Raw genomic sequence first — 17,380 nt, forward strand, 5'->3', positions numbered from 1 at the left:
CTGTACCTGCGTTCGTAAACACTCACAGTGGGCCCTGTATGTGTGTGCTCTCCAGTCTCCAGAATTTCTCTCCACAGTATGTCTCTGTCCTTTTCTTCCAGGCCTGGAAACTGAGTTTTGGAAGGATTCAGTAACGGCCGGCCACTCCGTGGGGCCTCTCTGTCCAGCCCGAGTCAGACCCTTCTCCACTGTCCATGGTTTTGAAAGTCTTCCACACCGAGTGACCAGCCTAGAAAGCTCTTGCCGGCCGGTGAGCATGGGGCTCCTTCCTCTTGGTGTTGGGTTCAGTCTCTTAAGTCCCTGACTTTGAGTCCTACCCTCCTAACTTGTTGATGTTGGTAAGTTCTTTCCTTGCTACCAGGAGGATCTCTGGGCTTATGTGGCATTTGTTCCATTTTCTCCTTTCTCTGTGACCCCCTGACTCTCCCTCCTCTTTCCCCCAACACACACACACACACACACACACACCCTACAGGTTTGGAAAACTTGAGACTTCTTGTCTAATCTATAACTGAGGTGACAGAGTCTCTTTTTATAATTAATACGAAATCTCTTTTCTCGGAGTGACAACAGAGAGGCTTCAGGTGAGGAAGAGTGGCAGGTGCCTGTCTTATAAGTCTGACCCCCTTGGAGCCATATATTTTTTCCTAGAAAATGAGCAGTGGTTGCATTGTACCTGGTAGAAGTGGGGTGTTTTCATTTGGGGCTCTTCTGTGAAGGTAAAGAAAGCAGAACTTATTGTCCTAGGTTGTGGGCCCTAAAATGTTAGGAAATTAAAAAACAAACGTAAAGCTTTTGTTCAGAATGCCTTGCTCTTGGAAGAAGGAAGGCCCTTTGCTGGGCATAGAACATTACTCCATGGAGTATATGAATCTCCATTATTTGAACTGGACTTAGGGATGAGTTACCAGGTCTGATCATTGAGCACAGGTGTTCCTGGTTCTGGGATATACCCTTGTTGGATCAAAGCATGCTTGACGTGTCAGATTTCCTCCTTCATCTCATTTAATTCTCTGAACCACACAGTATAGTGGGGAGTATCTTTAAGAAAAGTAGAAATTGAGGCTGGGAAGAGATGAACGGGCTTGGCCAAGGTATCATGGCTAGTGAGTGGTAAGACTTGGAACCAGGGTTTGTCCATGTGGTATCCTGTTGATATGGGTGGGTTGGGTTCCCTAATGATTGATCTTTCCTATTCTGTAAGTTTTGATCAATATGGAAAATAGAGGAAGGATAAGAGGAATCAGCATAGATGGTCACTTAATTACTGGTAAAGTGGGATTGGAGACCTCACCAGCATCTCTGAATCTAAAATGTGCGTTGACTGGAGCAGCTGTCACCTGCTGGTCTTCTGGTAGCATCTGGGCTTGTGGAGAGCTTGAGGGAGCTGGGCTTCCCCGCTTGGCAGGACTGAGCCCTAAGTCAGTACCTCCTCACACACTCCCAGGCAGATCTGTCCAGAAGAGGGCAAGGAGGGGCTGGGGCAGGGAGAGAGAAAACTGGCTTAGTCTGATACTGCTTCCTCCCAGCAAACAGACCAAAACCTCTTCCCAAAAACATAAGGCAAGGCTCTAGAGGCGGGGAGTCCGCCCCAAGCCTCAGCCATTGAAACACTGCTCTTTAAATCTCTTTTTCTCTTGGGGTGCTCTCTCTTGTTACTCTGTCCTTCCTTTTTAATTTTGAAGAGAAAGGAGGCGATGACTATTTTCTCTCTGTTTTGGTTATCAAGAAAGGAAAAGACAAATGTAGAAATCCAAACGTGGTCTTTCGGAGACCTGTGACTAATCAGACCCCTTCTCCTCGTGACAGGTGATGGAAGTGAGCTGGAGCAGTGGGAGAAGCTGGTAACTTCTCGGAAGCCAAGATGACAAGAATTGTTTTAAATAATCAGTAAGTGACATTTCGTTAGCCCTCTGGAAGTCTTTGGTTTACTGGTGAACATTCTCTAAGAGACAATGGTGGAAAAGTGGCTCGATCAGATAGCTTAAAAGTCTGAAAGAGAAAATGTTTAAAAAGTAAATATCCAAACACCTCAAAATATTGATTCTAACATTTGCACAGTTTTTGTGTGTTGGTAGCTGTGTCCTTTTACGTTGGGTGTCACAGCTGGGCAGACGTAACATGAGTAATTAATGAATCAAAGGAGGACTCCTTTTATATTAACTTGGGACTAGCCCTTTGCAAATAGACATTCTTGTTCCCGTTGGTTCAGTGAGCAGCACGGCTTACCGACCTCGGGTGTGCACGTTTTGGGAAGTCCCCATGAATAAACGTGGCGAGTATGAATAAAGTTGAGCTCTTTGCTCCCTTCCCACATCCTTCTTTGAGTATCCGTCTCATTTTTTACACAACAGAGGCCACAGCTGGTTGCAGATGATTTGACAGTTAAATGTGGTTGCTTCCAGTTTCGTTTTGATGATGATAATGTTGGGACGAGAGGTTGCCACGAGAAAAGATGGTATACTTCCGAGTCAGACATTCCCTGGCCTGACTCTTGCCTTCGTACTTCTGTTGTAGTTTGTCAGTCTCTCCAGCTCTGTGCATGGGGCTCGGTCATCCCTCCCATGAGAGGAAGACCGTGGGTCATACTCCGCGCTCTGATTGGTGCTTCTGGGGCCACAATGAAAGGACAACTGACCCTTGTGCAGCCCGGGTTTGAATAGGTCCACTTGGACGTGGACTTTTAATCATCTGGTCCTTGAAATGTATCTTTTCTTCCTTGGGATTTCCTCTGAAACATTTTCTCCAGCTTACCTTGTGGTGAAAATAGAGTGTATAAAATATAGAGTGTACAAGGTCTGCATTCATTGACTCAGTGTCATCCGTGAGGCTTTAGTCCATGGTACGCGATCAGGAGTCAAGTTTCTGGAGAGTTCAAAGTTACACGCAGATCTTTGACTGAGTGGGAAGTGGGTGTCCGAACCCAGTGTGGTTCAAGGGTCGCCTGTGGTTGCTTTCCTTCGTTTTATTTACATCATGATGTATAGTTTATCTGATACAGTCCAACTTGACCTTCGTAGCTTCCGTCAGGCTGTGGGGGTCAGTACTGCGGGCACTGCTGTGCAGACAAATGTTAAAAGATTTGGCCTGGGAGGGGGGACAGGGAGAGGAGTTGTGGGGGGAGTGGGAGCAGGTACAGAGGGAAGACAAGGTTACAGTCCCTGCTGATTTCTCTGGTGTGAACACTCCCGGCTTGGCTGATTTCCCACCCACAGCAAGGTCAGTGCAAGCGGAGCCAAGAAGCTGGGCAGGTGCACCCCAGCATCTGCTTCATACCAGCCACACACACTGGAGTGCAAGGAATGTCAAGAGCATAAACCCTAGTAAAATAGGAAGCGGTGAATTTGAGTATTTCTTCTCTTTGTTTTTAGTCTAATTTATTTTAGTCATGTGTTTATATACTGTAACTTTTAATAATAGCTCTGTCTGTCGAACACCTGGCTTGCTGGAAACCCCAGGGGTCTGACGTTCTGCCCTGGGGGTGGGGGGCGGCTGGTAAATCAGCACTGGTTATAGGTTTCCTGTGGCAAAGGCATCTTGAAGCCACTGTTCTTCAGGTATCTGTCTCAGCGCTGGTGATAGGACATTGGTTGGGTTGGTCAAAACAAGGTTTGCTTTTGCTTCTGTGCTGGGCAGCTCCCGTTGCCGTGCTCGCCCGCCTTCTGGAACTGAGAAGCCCTGAGAGTGGTTTCAAGCGTCAACCTCTCTTCTTGGGTGTGTTAACCCGGCTCTGTGATGGCCGTGTTCCCCGGTCCCCTGCTGGCTGTGCAGGGACTGGGCTGCAGGTAGTCCGGCTGTCCGCCCCCTTCCGAGTGTCTGCTGTCCCTTCGCTGTACTCCCTCGAACCTTTGTCATGTCAGGTGGGGACACTTTGGGGACCAGCAGCCAGCGTTCCTCCTCACCCACGGTGGCATGTTGCTTTGCTTTTGTTCAGACATTAAGTTTTAATGAAAGTAACTTGTCTCCAGAGAGAGAAACAAAGCAGGACAGTATCTGGGCGGTTTCAAGATCATGCTGGCTGGACGAAGGTCTTGGGGAGTGAGATGGAGGGCAGAACGGACGCTGGACCCGAGAGCCCAGTGTTTCCTCCGCGTGCTGGCTTGCCCTTTCAAAGGGAACAATTGGAGCCTGAAATTGCTAAGTAACAGCTAAGATTGTGGTGGTTGTTTTTATTTTAAATCTCACCCACCTAGCTCTCAAAACACATTCTTTATTGAACTAAAAAAAAAAAATGCCTTGGATATTTCAAAACATTCAGTGGTGTCGATTCCCTGAAGCAGACTTACATAAGCTTAAGACATTTAGTTCCCTTATTTCCTCCTAAAACAATAGATATTTATAGTTCCTACGGAGTCATGGACGGACTTGGATTATTGCAAAAGCAATTCTTGTCCCTTTCACGCTGAAGCAGATGGATGGAAATCTGAGACACTTGCCTCTGGATTAAGAAATATTGACCTGTGTCTCAGTCAAGATGAACGACGTTGTCTTTGGTCATAGTGAAAGCAGACTTGGGAGACATAAGTGACCAAACAACCTCACCACACATAAAGTATTCTGATTTATGATTTCTCTCCCCAGAAGGCACCTGCTGCTGTTTCAGGACATCCCCGGTGTAGACAAGTGTTTGGTTAGACAGCTGTCAAGTGTGTGGTCCTGAAACGTGGGAATGTCACAGCCATGGATGGTGTGCCATCCCCACACGCAGTAGTGTGCTCGGTACTTGGCAGTCGGGGTCACGAGGGTAAATTCCAGTACAAATAAGACAGTCTCATTCTATGTCAGGAGCCGACGCAGGCCCGAACACAGAAAGCCGATGTCATTAGAGATACAGTAACTGTTCTGGAAACCATCAGGAGAGAGAAATTACCTATGTGGTAGGCGTGGCGAGGTCCAGGAAACCTTCAGGAGCAGATGATATTTGCAGTGGGTATTCAGTGATTAGTGCCTTTTAATCAAAATACCTATTTTAAAAATTATAAAAGTTATAAAAGTTAACCCTACTAATTGGAAAGAACTTTAAAAATGTGAACATTATTAAGAACAAAAATTCACCAGTGTTATCACCACCTAACCTGGGTTTTGGGGGGATTTTTTTGTGTGTTGGTTTTTTTGTATTCTGCCATGCTCTTTCTCAGCCTGGGTGAGTTACATACTTTTTTCTTCCTAAAATGGACTGTTTGTCATAAATACTGTTTTGACACCTGATTTGATTGACAGTATGCTGAAACCATGCCACATGAGTAAATACCGACATCACATTTCGTACTGTTACACAGAATTTCACATGTTACATGTCCTGGAGTGTATCCAACCAGCCCCCCAGGAGTGGGCATTTTGCTCGTCCTCCGCTTCTCATTCTTGTAGAGCACGCCGTGATGGACGTCTTTGTGCACGCATTGTGGTGACCTCCTCAGTTCTACAGGCAGGATCTTTGAACAGAGTTGGGGCAGTGCTGAGGGAACATTCCAGCTAGAAGAAAGAGTGTGAGCAAAGAGGCAGAGGTAGGAAAGGACCATCTCAGTCTGGGGGAAAGGCTGGAAGTCTGCTTCTCCAGAGTGGAGAAGCAGCGCTAATTGGGGTTGTGGGTAGAGGATGGGGGTCTCCTATGCCAAGCCCTTTATTCATTCTCATTTGGGAGCCAGATTGGAATCTGTAGCCTAGTTCAAGCGAAGATTCTGAGTATCTTTAGTTTCCTTAAGTTCCCTTATCTGGAGAAGAAGTAATTAATTATCATAGATAATAGATACTACAGATAATAGATAATTAAATAATAGTTGTAGATAATAGATAGTAGTTCTGCTTTCCAAAACTTCTTGAGAGCCTTAAAAAAAAAATCAATAAATTGGGGGAGTGAATAACTAATGGAAGCTGGAAAGAGTGTGTGTATAGAAGAAACTGTAAGATTAGAGGAAATTGTGGTTTTAAAAAGCGAAGGAAACATCTTTAATTCATCTATTTTATATACTTATTAACAAACTGTGAGGGTGCCTGGGTGGCTCAGTGGGTTAAAGCCTCTGCCTTTGGCTTAGGTCATGATCCCAGAGTCCTGGGATCGAGCCCTGCATCCCTCCTGAGCAGAGAGCCTGCTTCCTTCCTCTCTCTCTTCCTGCCTCTCTGCCTGCTTGTGATCTCTGTCTATCAAATAATAAATAAAATTAAAAAAAATATTTAAAAAAAACAAACTATGAGTAAAATGTAAATACAGTTTGGGAAAGATGTGAATTAGGAGACAAGTATCATAATTTAAGAATAATACTATCTTCTATTTACTAAGTGCTTTTATGCACTTGTATGTTTTAAATGCATCATTTAACCTAATTTCTCAAAAGTTTTCCCAGGAAGAGGGCAGGATTGTCTCCATTTTGCAGGTGAACCAGAGGCCTCCCAGGCTGGGTTTGGGGAGGCGACACTGGACTTGGTGTTGGAGTTCAGGGGCTGCTAGGGCGTTGGACAGGTCCCAGGACATGGCTGAGAGGGTTGTGAGGCCGTATTAAGACCTGCAAGGTGACGTGGAAGAGTGGCTTTCTGTCCTAGGATCACTTCTTTCATCATCACAGAAGGGAAGAAAACACTTCTCAGCCATTTTCTCTTCCCTTTGTGGTAGATCACATTGTTGTGAAAACACTTGCTCCTTCCTACCCGCCCTCCATCTTTGTGGGATGATTACACTTTCCTACCCCAGTGAGGGTTTGCCACAGGGGCTGTCTTGGCCACAGGACTTACTTTGGCTGAAACAATGTGAGTAGCGATGACATTTCCCATCAGAAGCTTTACATTAGGCCTCCGTCTGCCATGTCTCTCTGGGCCCATGTCCCAGGTCAAGGTCTGGACATTTAGTTGCAAATAATCAAAGCCCTGGCCCCAGGATCAGGACTCTTTGAATTCAGCATGACTGTGTGCCGTGTGTCCAGCGGCTGTGGAACGGGGCACCCGGTTGGGTCACAGAGACCAGTGTCACATGGTCACTGGCGGGCTTTGCTCCACCACCCTTCTGATGCCCTTGGAATGACATTGGCCTCCGTCACTCAAGCTCATGTCCCCTCGCCTCCCCTCCTCCTCAGCCTGTTTTTACTGCACTGTCCAGGTGGTGCTGAATATTAGACTTTCTTACTCCCATCTTGCATTCGTAGTGAAGCAATTTGTACAGACTCATCCACTAGATTAGTGTATATGCCCTTTTTCGGACATGTGTTGTGAACTGTTCAACCTCACAGATGACGTATCTAAAATTTTTTCTCTGCAATATAAATTGCCCAACATGTTATTACAACAAAATAAACTCTTAGTAAATTCTTGACCATTTTCATTGATTCCCACCCCCCACTGAAGTTACTGGTTCTTTTTTTTCCATGATGTATGAAGTGGAGGTTATTGTCAGAGCGCTCCTTTGTGTTTTCCCTTTATGGTGTCTGATGTGAGAAGGATCTGTGCAGGTTCAGTAACACCTTATTCTGTGTGGAATAATTGGGAGTTGACCTGTCTTATCTCAGATCCTGTGTCCAATAAGCTCACGGGTGTTCAGGGGCTCTCTTGATTTCATGTTTCCTACTGACTTGTCTTGGCTTTGGACCATGGTGTGCAACCAAGACCTCGGAGAATTGACTAGTCTGACTAGTAGTTTCTGGGCTAAGATGATGCACCAAGTTAGCTACTTGGTCATTCAGCGATTTTCTGTTGTGCTACTTCTGACCACCTCTCCACTTTGATTTCAAAAGGCAGATGGCTAATTGATTACTCAAGTCCCATTTTGGGACCAAGGACTTCCACACTTTTCTCTCCAACATGCACAGAAAGAACAGGGCACAGCCCCAGTTGGACAGGAAGGAACGCTCAGGGAACGGTTCTGGTATATCAGTAATGGTCCACTCTTAAGGTTGGGTGACGGGTTCGTGATTGTTGATTTTAATATTATTTTTCCTTATAAAAGCATTAAATATATTCTCTTATATGTATTAAATACTCTATAGCTAAAAAGGTTTTTATTTTTAAGTGTTAAACACTGTTAAATGCATCCATTGTGTTTATATTGGCAAAAGTGTGTCACATCAGTTATTTTTACAACTTTAATTTTCTTTTAAAATACCTTAGATGGACTTTTTAATAAAGAGTGGTCTCTTTTTTCTACAGGCCACAATAATTTTATTTTGAAGACACTATTTATTGACCTTTGATTTTTTAGAGGCTCTTCATGTAAATATAGTTATTAGTACGGTTTAGGGGTCAGACAGAGAAATACTTTCTCTTGTTCTACCACAGAGAAGTATCCTCTGTTAGGAAGGATATAGAGGGGCGCCTGCATGGCTCAGTTGGTGAAACGTCTGCCTTTGGCTCAGGTCATGATCCCAGGGTTCTGGGATTGAGTCCCACATCAGGCTCTCTGCTCATTGGAGAGTTTATTTCTCCCTCTCCCTCTGCCCGCAGCTCCCCCTGCTTGTGCTCTATCTCTGTCTTGAATAAATAAATAAAACCTTTCTTTCTTTTTTTTTTTTTTTAAAAAAAGGAAGGATATAGAAAGTTAGTGTCTGGTTATTGACAATGACTGGCCACTAGTCCCTTCTTTTTTCTGTAAGAGAAGGTCAGTATTTTTGTTTTTTATTATTATGTTAGTCACCATACAGTACTTCATTAGTTTTTGACGCAGTGTTCCATGATTGAAGATCTCGGTGTTTACACAGGGTTGAAAATGCTAGCCGGGTCTCCTCAGTTGTAAGCCTGGGCCTGCCTGGCTGTGGGGATCAGACACAAGAGCCCCAGCTTTGGGCTTAGACGTCCATGGCTTTGAAGCCATCTCCGCTTATTTTAGCAGTTAACCTCGAGCTCAAAACCCTCTTGACTCCCATTAACACTGGGCCCAGTACAACTGTTAACACCTACCTTGCTGTGTTATATACACAACAAACGGGAATTAGCGTGTGTGCAGCAGAAGGCACCGTCATGACTGGATCCTTAGTGAATTAAACTGAGCGGGTTTTTTGCTTGTTCTGGTTGGAATTTCAAATACAGTTTCCCAAAGGAACAGTGTTAAGAATGAGGTTTGAATACAGTATTAGAAATATCATTAACTTTATACTTGAGATCAATCATAAGTTAAATAGGCTTTTAAAGCCTGGCCAGAGAAGCCCATGTGTATGTTTGTCTCCAGTGAAATGCATTTCAGGTGCCACCTGAGACTTCATTTATTTCAGACCTTAGAAGTGAACTTCTAGAATGTAATTTATTACCAGGCTGAGGGCTGTTTAGATAACCTTTTGCTCAGCATAAAATGGGATTTCTTGATAGGTGGTAGTGCTTTGGGGGACAAATGAGCCCTTCTTTCTACTTGGGAAAGTGAACTTACCTGGAGACCTTACTGCTCTTCCTGTCAACCCACCTAGGTAGTTCTAGTATAGACCTGTGGCCAAATGGGAGACCTTGACCTCTGGGTGGATGCATGGCCCTACATGGGAACAGTGTGAGTTTTCCCTGAGGATCTTTACAACTATGGCTGTGGAACAGGCCCTCTTGGTGGGAGAGCTGGGAGTTAAGCGGAAGAAGACAGATTTTAGGAAGGGAGAATGGAACCAATCTGTAGAAACAGATCTGCCTTCAGGTTCTGGTGGGGGTCAGGTTGAGTTGGTTCTAAAACCCAGCTACCCCTGTGGCTTTCCTGTTGCTGGGTCACGCGGAGTCAGCATGTTCCCCCTTGCTCTTATTGATTTATTTTAAAATATTTATTTCCAAATTTAAATTCAATTACTTAACATATAATGTATTATTGGTTTCAGAGACAGAGGTCAGTGACTCATCAGTCTTAACCTAACACCCAGTGCACATTCCATCATGTGCCCACCTTGCCTTTACTGGGGATGCCTCAAGTGCCATTTCTGTTAACCCGCAAGCTAGAGAGTAGTGACTAATTCATCTGTTTAGACTTGGCATATGTAAGAAGTTGTGCCTTTGTCATGGCAATTATAATAAATATAATTATATAGTGGGACAGCTGGTTTATGACATAGCTTTTCGAGAACAATGGCACTGTTTATTCCTATCTTATAAAAGCAGAAATGTATTAGCACTAATCAGAGGATACTAGTGACTGTGTGCGCGCCCGCGTGTGTGAGAGAGGAAAGAGAGAGAGATAAGAGAGAGAGATAATGACTCTGAGAACAGACTGAGGGTTACCAGAGGGGAGGTAGGTGGGGGACGGGGGAAACGGGTAATAGGGATGAAGGAGTGCACTTGTGATGAACCCTGGGTGATTAAAATAAAAACTTAGAAAAATGAGTCGATAGGAGTTTGCTCTAATGCAAACATCCTACAATGTGTGCTTTTAAACTGTATAAAACAAATTCATGACATGGTTCTAGTAGTCACAGGTTGCCTTGAAGAACCTTGTGCTGCCATTGGTAACAAGGAGCACTAGTGGGCAAAGAGCAGATGTTCGTGGCTCTCCCGTGTAACATGGAGAGAGCCATGTCTCTTTCAGGAGGAATTGGTGCTTTGGCAGGACTGCCACATGTGTGAGTATGTGTGCCTTACTAGAAGGGAAAGAGAAAATGACTTAATGCCTTTGTTTTCTTCAGTGGGTTAGTGTTGGAGGAACTGAGATTTTATGTGATGACACTCCTTTGTAAACTCTGCTTCCCTCTAGGAAGTATCCAACTTGCTCTCTCACTAGTAGCATTCTGTATTGTTGGAACATGTCAGCGAGAGCAATGAAACACATCTGCCACTTGAGTTCTATGTGCCAACTGGTCTGAACAGCTATAATATGTACTTCTCCTTGAGGTATCAGCAGCCCAAAGAAACTTTGTCCTTTCTCCTTTGTGGCTGTTGTTGACCTGGAGCATCATTTATATCAGACTGTGTGTTCAGCTGTGTCTGGGTGGGGGGGATACAAAGCCTTTGAGACATAGTCTCTTCCTCATCTGGCCAGAGAAGAGGGTCAGGGGAGGGATTGCAAATGGAAGGAAGACGCTAAGGTTGTGTAAGTCTGTGTTGAGATGGAGGTATGAAGAAGGAAGTCTGTAGGCATTTGGAGGAAAGAAGAGTTCTTCAAGACCTGAGACGTGGGGAGGGTTCCAGGAAGAGGAAGGGTCTGGAAGGTCACCATTAGTATGGAGAGTGACAGAAGGTCTACAGCCAGGAGGTGTGTTGTGGGCCTCCATGTGGAGGTGGTACTAAGCCCTGTGCTTTAGGGGAACATGTAGGCCAGTTGCTGTATTTGATGGAGGGTGTTTTGGGTGATCTGTGGGGGTTGGAAAGGTGGAGGCCAGTGTTTGCTGCTTGAACATCATGGCATTGGGCCCATGGGCTAATTGTCACTTTTTCTGAACTATACAACCATAGCCGGATAGTTTGGTGCTGTAGGCAAAAAAGACATCCTAGAGATAATACATTGTAGCAACATTGGCAACTGTGTTCCTACTTTGGAAGCATAAGGTTTGTTGTAAACATCTTTCAACTGGTTTGAGTTAATGATTCAGGTAGACATATGTATGAAGCCCTTCTTCCAGACAGAGCACCCATTCTATGAATTTAAGCTTGACTGGATCCTAGGCAGTAGAAACAAAGTAAATCATCTCTCTCTTTTCTGGATGGCTACCTTACCCCTTCCTCTTTCATGTATCTCAATGTATCTGCTTATGTCTACCCAGGTAGACAATCACATTTTTCTCACTGCAGGTGTAAGTCTCCTGAGTTGTGTGTACACACAACTATATATATATGTATATTATATCTATGTATAGATATAATATGTATATTATACATATATACAGATATATATGTATGTCTATACATAGATATAATATACATATTCATCCTTCCCGTATAAAAGAGCTGCTGTCCTTGGTGTAACAGCCAACATATGACCAGTTTGACCAGTATGATCGGTGATAATAGTTCTGAAAATAGAAAATCACGGTGCTTAAAAATACATATTAATTTGCATGAATGTTTGAGGAAAGTTGCCTACAAAGCAGATATTTTCCTTTTGATATCTGCTATAAATCCAAAGCTGTTTAATTGATAGTGAGAGGGAAGGTTTATGGCATGGTAGCACATGGTGTTGTCGTATTTATTCTGTGATGGTGATGATGCATTGGGAGCACAGAAGACCTGGCAGCTGGAACAGCAGTCGGGACACTCAGCCTTGGTGACCTGGCTTGGGGAATGGGAAGAATGGTAGAGATATGGGAGACACAATGGGAGGCTGTCATCATACCTGTTGATAGTGAATTCGAGAAAGAGAAGTTGGGAGAGAGAGAGCTCAGATGAATGTAGAATTTAACTTAAAGCATCTAGGACAATGAGATTACTTTTTTGTGAGTCAAGGGAAATTTTCAGCTCCATCATCTAGACTATGGGCCAATATTATGCCTGTTGCTAAGGATAAATGTGAGGTCATAGGCTTACCCTGCACCTGCCCTTTTTGACCATAAATTAGTCTTCCGGGTGGAGGAACCCTTGGAGCCCTTCAGAGAGATGAAGCAGTGACTTAGCGCCACGCAAAGTCAGGGCGGGAGCTCTGGACTCCTGGCACAGTGTTCTTTCCCCTCTTCCGTAATGGTTTACATAATATCCCATTTTAGAAAGAGCCTTTTGATCTCACTTTCGATCAGGTATTTGGTTAGTGAGTATTTTGAAGAATTTTTGGCCTATAGAATGAATGATTGGTTCTTAAAAAATACAAGGAAGTTAAACTCAGGAGATTATCTCCAAAGCCAAGAAGGTTTAATTTTTAACTTAAAAAAAAAAAAATTACTCCTCTGCTAAATTTCTCTATTCCCACTAGCCATCAACTCATTTCTTAACTGGTCCACGGGACCTAGCTATTCTTCAGTCTTCTGTGATTTGCCAGTTCCCAGTTACATAAACTTTCCTGTATTTTTATTCCATAATAATGGTTAGGGCACAGTAACCCAGATGGAGTATTTGCAAAATCACTCTTAACTTTTTTAAAAAGTTGGTTTACTATGGCATAAATGAAATCATTTCAATTTTAAGCCTTTCTGTGTGTGTGTGGTAAAATTCCTGTTGTATAGTAGGAACACCAAACCCAAGAATCCTAAACCAAAAGTTTCTTTAATTTATTCTTATTTATTTATTTATTTTTACCACTTAAATAAAGGACTCAGACCACACAACACCAAATTACTACTTCAGCTTTAAAATTATTTGGATATTTTAACATCAAAATAATTTTTAAAAAATTATAAGCTAGCTTGTCCTAGTTTTTGAAGGTCGATTTAGAACTTCCAGGGACAAGACAGCGCTGTTTGCGTGCCTGCTGTACGTGAGCACTGTGCCCAGTGCTTTGCGTGTACTATTACATATAAGCTGTCCCCCAGACTCTGTCAGGTGGGCATTTTATCATCCCCTGCCCCCATTGCAGGTAGTTTGCCCAGGTTATTCGGTGTCAGAGGTCGGATCTGAATCTGCTGCCAGGCCAGGCCCCCTGCTCACTGCATCCAGAATCCCGCCCAACTCCGGAACTTTTTCTGAAAGCAATAGAAATTAACCTCCATCCACGGATCTAGTGTGTCATGATGAGATTAATTCTTGTTTTGAAAGAGTTTTTACTGAGCCATCTACTGTTTTCTTGGAAGTTGCTAAAGGCTAAAGTTTGAGGGGGGAGCAAAACAAACAACTTCTTTTTTAAGGGCTGATATAAATCAAGACAGGAAAGTTCCGCCTTAGCCGCCAGTGAACATGCTTATTGGTCAGGCTCCACGGGCTGACTCATTTCTTTTTCGCTGTGTTAGAGGGCCACACCCTGCATTCCAAAAAAACCTCTGCTGCCCGGCCACACCCGCGGCCTCCCCGCCGGAGCCTCCCGGGTCGCAGCCGGCCCTGGTGTCGGTGTCGGTGTGTCGGTGTCCGTGCGGTGTAGGTGTCGGTGCGGCTGCACGCCGGCGGGCCAGGCCGCGGGAGACGCGCTGGTGTGGGGCCCGGAACCCGGGGACCCCCGCCACCCCGACCCTCCTCCACCCCCGCCCGCCCCGCCTCCCGCACCCCCCCCTCCAGGCGGGAGCCGCGCACACTCGTTCGGCGCCCCGGGAACTTTGCCGACACTGCAGCCCGGGAGGAGGAGAGACGTAAGTGTGTGCCCTCTGGGCGGAGTGGCCGGCCCGGGCGCACTCTGGGGAACGAAGGCTGCAGCGCGGACGGGTGGACAGCGGGCAGAGCCGGCCTCGCGGAGCTCCCCGGGGGACGCGGGGGCTGCCCTTCCCCGCGCCACAGCCCCGCACGCTCCCCGTGCCCTTGCTGAACCCGTGGCTCAGGGTATGGGGGCGGGGGCTGCAGCCGCGGAGGCTCAGAATGTGCCGGGGTGTTTTGGAGAACTAAGGAGCAGGGGGTGGTTTTGCCGTGGGTTACAAGAAAGGCCCAGCGGAGGTGTCGGAGGGAGTCAAATTGCATCTACAGCGAGGTGGCTAAGTTTGTGGGAAGCCCTCTCTCGAACTCCAGTCCCTGTGCGGGAGAGGTCCTTGAGCTAACTCCTTGGGCTGGCGGGGAGCGGCTTTGAGTGAGATCTGTGCTGCAGCCAGGAGGAAGCACGTGCGCCTCGTGTTTTGGAATGAGCATGTTTACTCCACAGCCATGCTTTCTGTGTATTGTGGCCAGTAATTGCTCTTGCGGAATTTGTGGAAATAAATACCCTGAGAAGAATGCATGGGACTTGCTCCCCCCACCACCCCATTAGTTTTTGTTCTGTGTCCTTGTGGAGTTATACCAAAGAGAAGGGTAAGAATCAGAGACCTGAGCTGCAGTTCAATTTCATTCTTAATCCTGTTGCCTCACCACTTTTAAAACTGATGTAGAAATAAAGTTGTGGATCTTCTTTAAAAAGCTTTCTATGTAAGAAACTAGTCAGCAAGCGCATTGAGATATGTATGGTGTCTTTTTCTTTCTTCCTCTCGTTCTTTCGCAAGAGGAGGGGGAGGTGTAGGGACAGGAGAAGCAGAACTTTTGATTTATTCTGTTTGATTAAGGACCAACCCAGTGCAACAGACATATATCACCACTGATATATGGTGAGAAGCACTGGCTGTACTCGAAAGGCAGGCTGAAGACATGAAGACATCCATAGCAAGAAGGATGACAGGAAAATTGTAAATTGCATTATGAAGTTACCGACATGAATTACGAAGTTATGAATGATACCATTATTCTTCATTTATGAAGATAGAAACTAATGCAAACTGTAACAGAAAGAGTGAGAGGTTCTTTGCAGCTGATTTTTTCTGTCTATGAAGGAAACTTCACTAGAAAGAAATCTTTGCTAGGGGCGCCTGGGTAGCTCAGTCGTTAAGCGTCTGCCTTTGGCTCAGGTTTTGATCCCCGGATCTTGGGAATGAGCCCCCCATCGGGCTCCCTGCTCCTCCAGAAGCCTGCTTCTCCCTCTCCCACTCCCCCTGTTTTTGTTCACTCTCTTGCTGTCTCTTTTCCTGTCAAATGAATAAGATCTTGAAAGAAAGACAGAAGGAAAGAAAGGAAGAAAGAAATCCCTTCTAAATGTACTAAGTAATTGGATAGAATTTTCAGTGAGTTAAACTTTGACCTCCTAGTAGCACTGTTTCCAAGTTCATAGGCTTGATCAGCTCAGCTGCTCTGAGTTGAACTCAAGTGCCTCTGTGTGAGATGGGGATCCCAGTTCTTTTGAGAAACATTCTGTGATGTTGAAGACAGCTGCGGTAGCTGGAAATGCCCCTGTCAGGTGGTGAGAAGGGAAAGATACTTTGTTAAATCTCTGAGCTGTCTAAAATCTAAAGGGATGATTAAATTTAGATTTTGATTTGAGTGTCAAGTACCATTTTGACAGAGCCGACCATTTAAGGACCTGCTTATAATCAAGCAGCGAGATGCTTTGCACCCACTACCTCATTTAATTTGTATAATCGTACTGAGAGATAGAGATATTATTATCTTTGTTTTATAGTTGAGACAACAGCTTTAACAGTGTTAACTTTTCTGAATGAAATAATCCCAGAGGACTTTTTTTGTTCAAAGCAGATTTTTTGGTGTGATTTTAAAAGTTCCTCGTTGTCCCCAGTGCCAGAATATCCAAGTTCAAGGAATGGTGCATTTACTCTGGGATCTCATGGTTTTCAGATATTAACTAAGCAAGCCCTTTCTTGATGAGCCTGTTAACACATGTGCCATCCCCACCGTTCCAGGCTTGGGATGACTTTCTCCTCCTTTTTTCCCCTGAAGCCTTGTCAGTTCTAGACTGGCATAGTCTTCCTATCCCGCCTGCACTGAGTGCAGTTCAGGCATTAAGCAGCTGGGGACGTGGTTGTCCAGGGTCACTGTCTGTGAGCGCACACGGGCAGTATTTTCTATGCAACGTCAAGTGCTTTTTGTTTCTTGGCACTTAATGTTGAGCCTGTTGGTTAAGAATGGTGAGGTCACGAGTGGCGCACGTTGTGAATGCTGGAACTTTTCTTGTTCAGTGAAGGTGAGAAAGTCTCAGTGCGTCTCACCAGGGGCTGCCAGTTCACCGAGGGTCCCTCTGCTGGGCTGGCTTCTGCGAGGTCGGAATGAAAGAGAACAGTGTCCCCTGTCTTAGAACGCTGTGCGCTACAGCATCTGGGCCAGAACCCAGAGCCCAGTGTCATCCCACCCCCGCCTCCATCACCGTCACCACCTCTTAGACACAGAACACCCACCCAGGCCTCCTCCTTAGACCTCGCGGAGTCCTAGCTGTGTTAAGTGCCTTGAGTTCTCGAAGATGTCGACAGCGCATGCCAGTGCAATGATAAAACCACTTGGGGGTAATCTTGTGAAAATCATGGAGAGGAGGAAGTATGCCAGGCAGCTTGATTTTCGAAACAGGGCATGTGGTAAATTCTGGAAACTTGATTTTCAGGGCTCATGTTGGTATCTAGCAGAATTTTAAGTGACAGTTTGAGAAGGTGGATAGGGATGGATTTCGAGCGTGGATTGACTGCCCAGGTCCAGCGTCACTCCTCTCCATCTGGCCCTACTTTTTTTTTGCTGGTTACCAGACAGGTGTATCAACATCCCCGTGGGTGCCCACAGGCCTGCTTCAGCCAGACATTTAAGCAAGTGCTGCGTGATCGTTACTCGAGGCAGATATGTGTGGGTTGGGCAGCAGTAGAGATGAGTGGGTTTGTGTTTTGCCCTCCCGAGCAAGACTGGTCAGTAGGGTGGTGTCAGCCTCGAGCTAGCCGCCAGCCCCCAGCTCCGGACACATCTGGAGGAAAAGGTCTCGTGCTGGTAGAGGTGGAGAGGGAGGCGACGGTCCCATGGTTTTCTGAGGCATTGGAGATAGTGGTTAGGGGACAGGGACTCTGGGGATGCCTGGGAGGCTCGGTCAGTTACGTGTGTCTGACTTGGGCTCAGGTCATGGTCTCAGTGCTCAGTGGTGAGTCTG

The 17,380-nt window shown here is 45.4% G+C and overlaps 1 protein-coding gene across 9 annotated transcripts in view; it reads left to right on the top strand.

Annotated features, from left to right (window-relative positions):
* Positions 1-17,380, top strand: part of SGMS1 (sphingomyelin synthase 1) — a 262,858-nt gene that overhangs the window by 155,148 nt on the left and 90,330 nt on the right. For 8 of the 9 annotated variants that reach the window (XM_044239513.1, XM_044239503.1, XM_044239509.1 and 5 more), the window contains 2 exons: positions 102-250; positions 1,810-1,890. The gene's annotated coding sequence lies outside the window, so the exon portion shown is untranslated. Of the gene's footprint in view, positions 1-101; positions 251-1,809; positions 1,891-13,985; positions 14,082-17,380 lie in introns of those variants that run through there. The other variant, XM_044239512.1, reaches the window with a different exon arrangement.

This window comes from Neovison vison, chromosome 2 (assembly GCF_020171115.1).
Source record: "Neovison vison isolate M4711 chromosome 2, ASM_NN_V1, whole genome shotgun sequence".
NCBI classification, from domain to species: Eukaryota; Metazoa; Chordata; class Mammalia; order Carnivora; family Mustelidae; genus Neogale; species Neogale vison.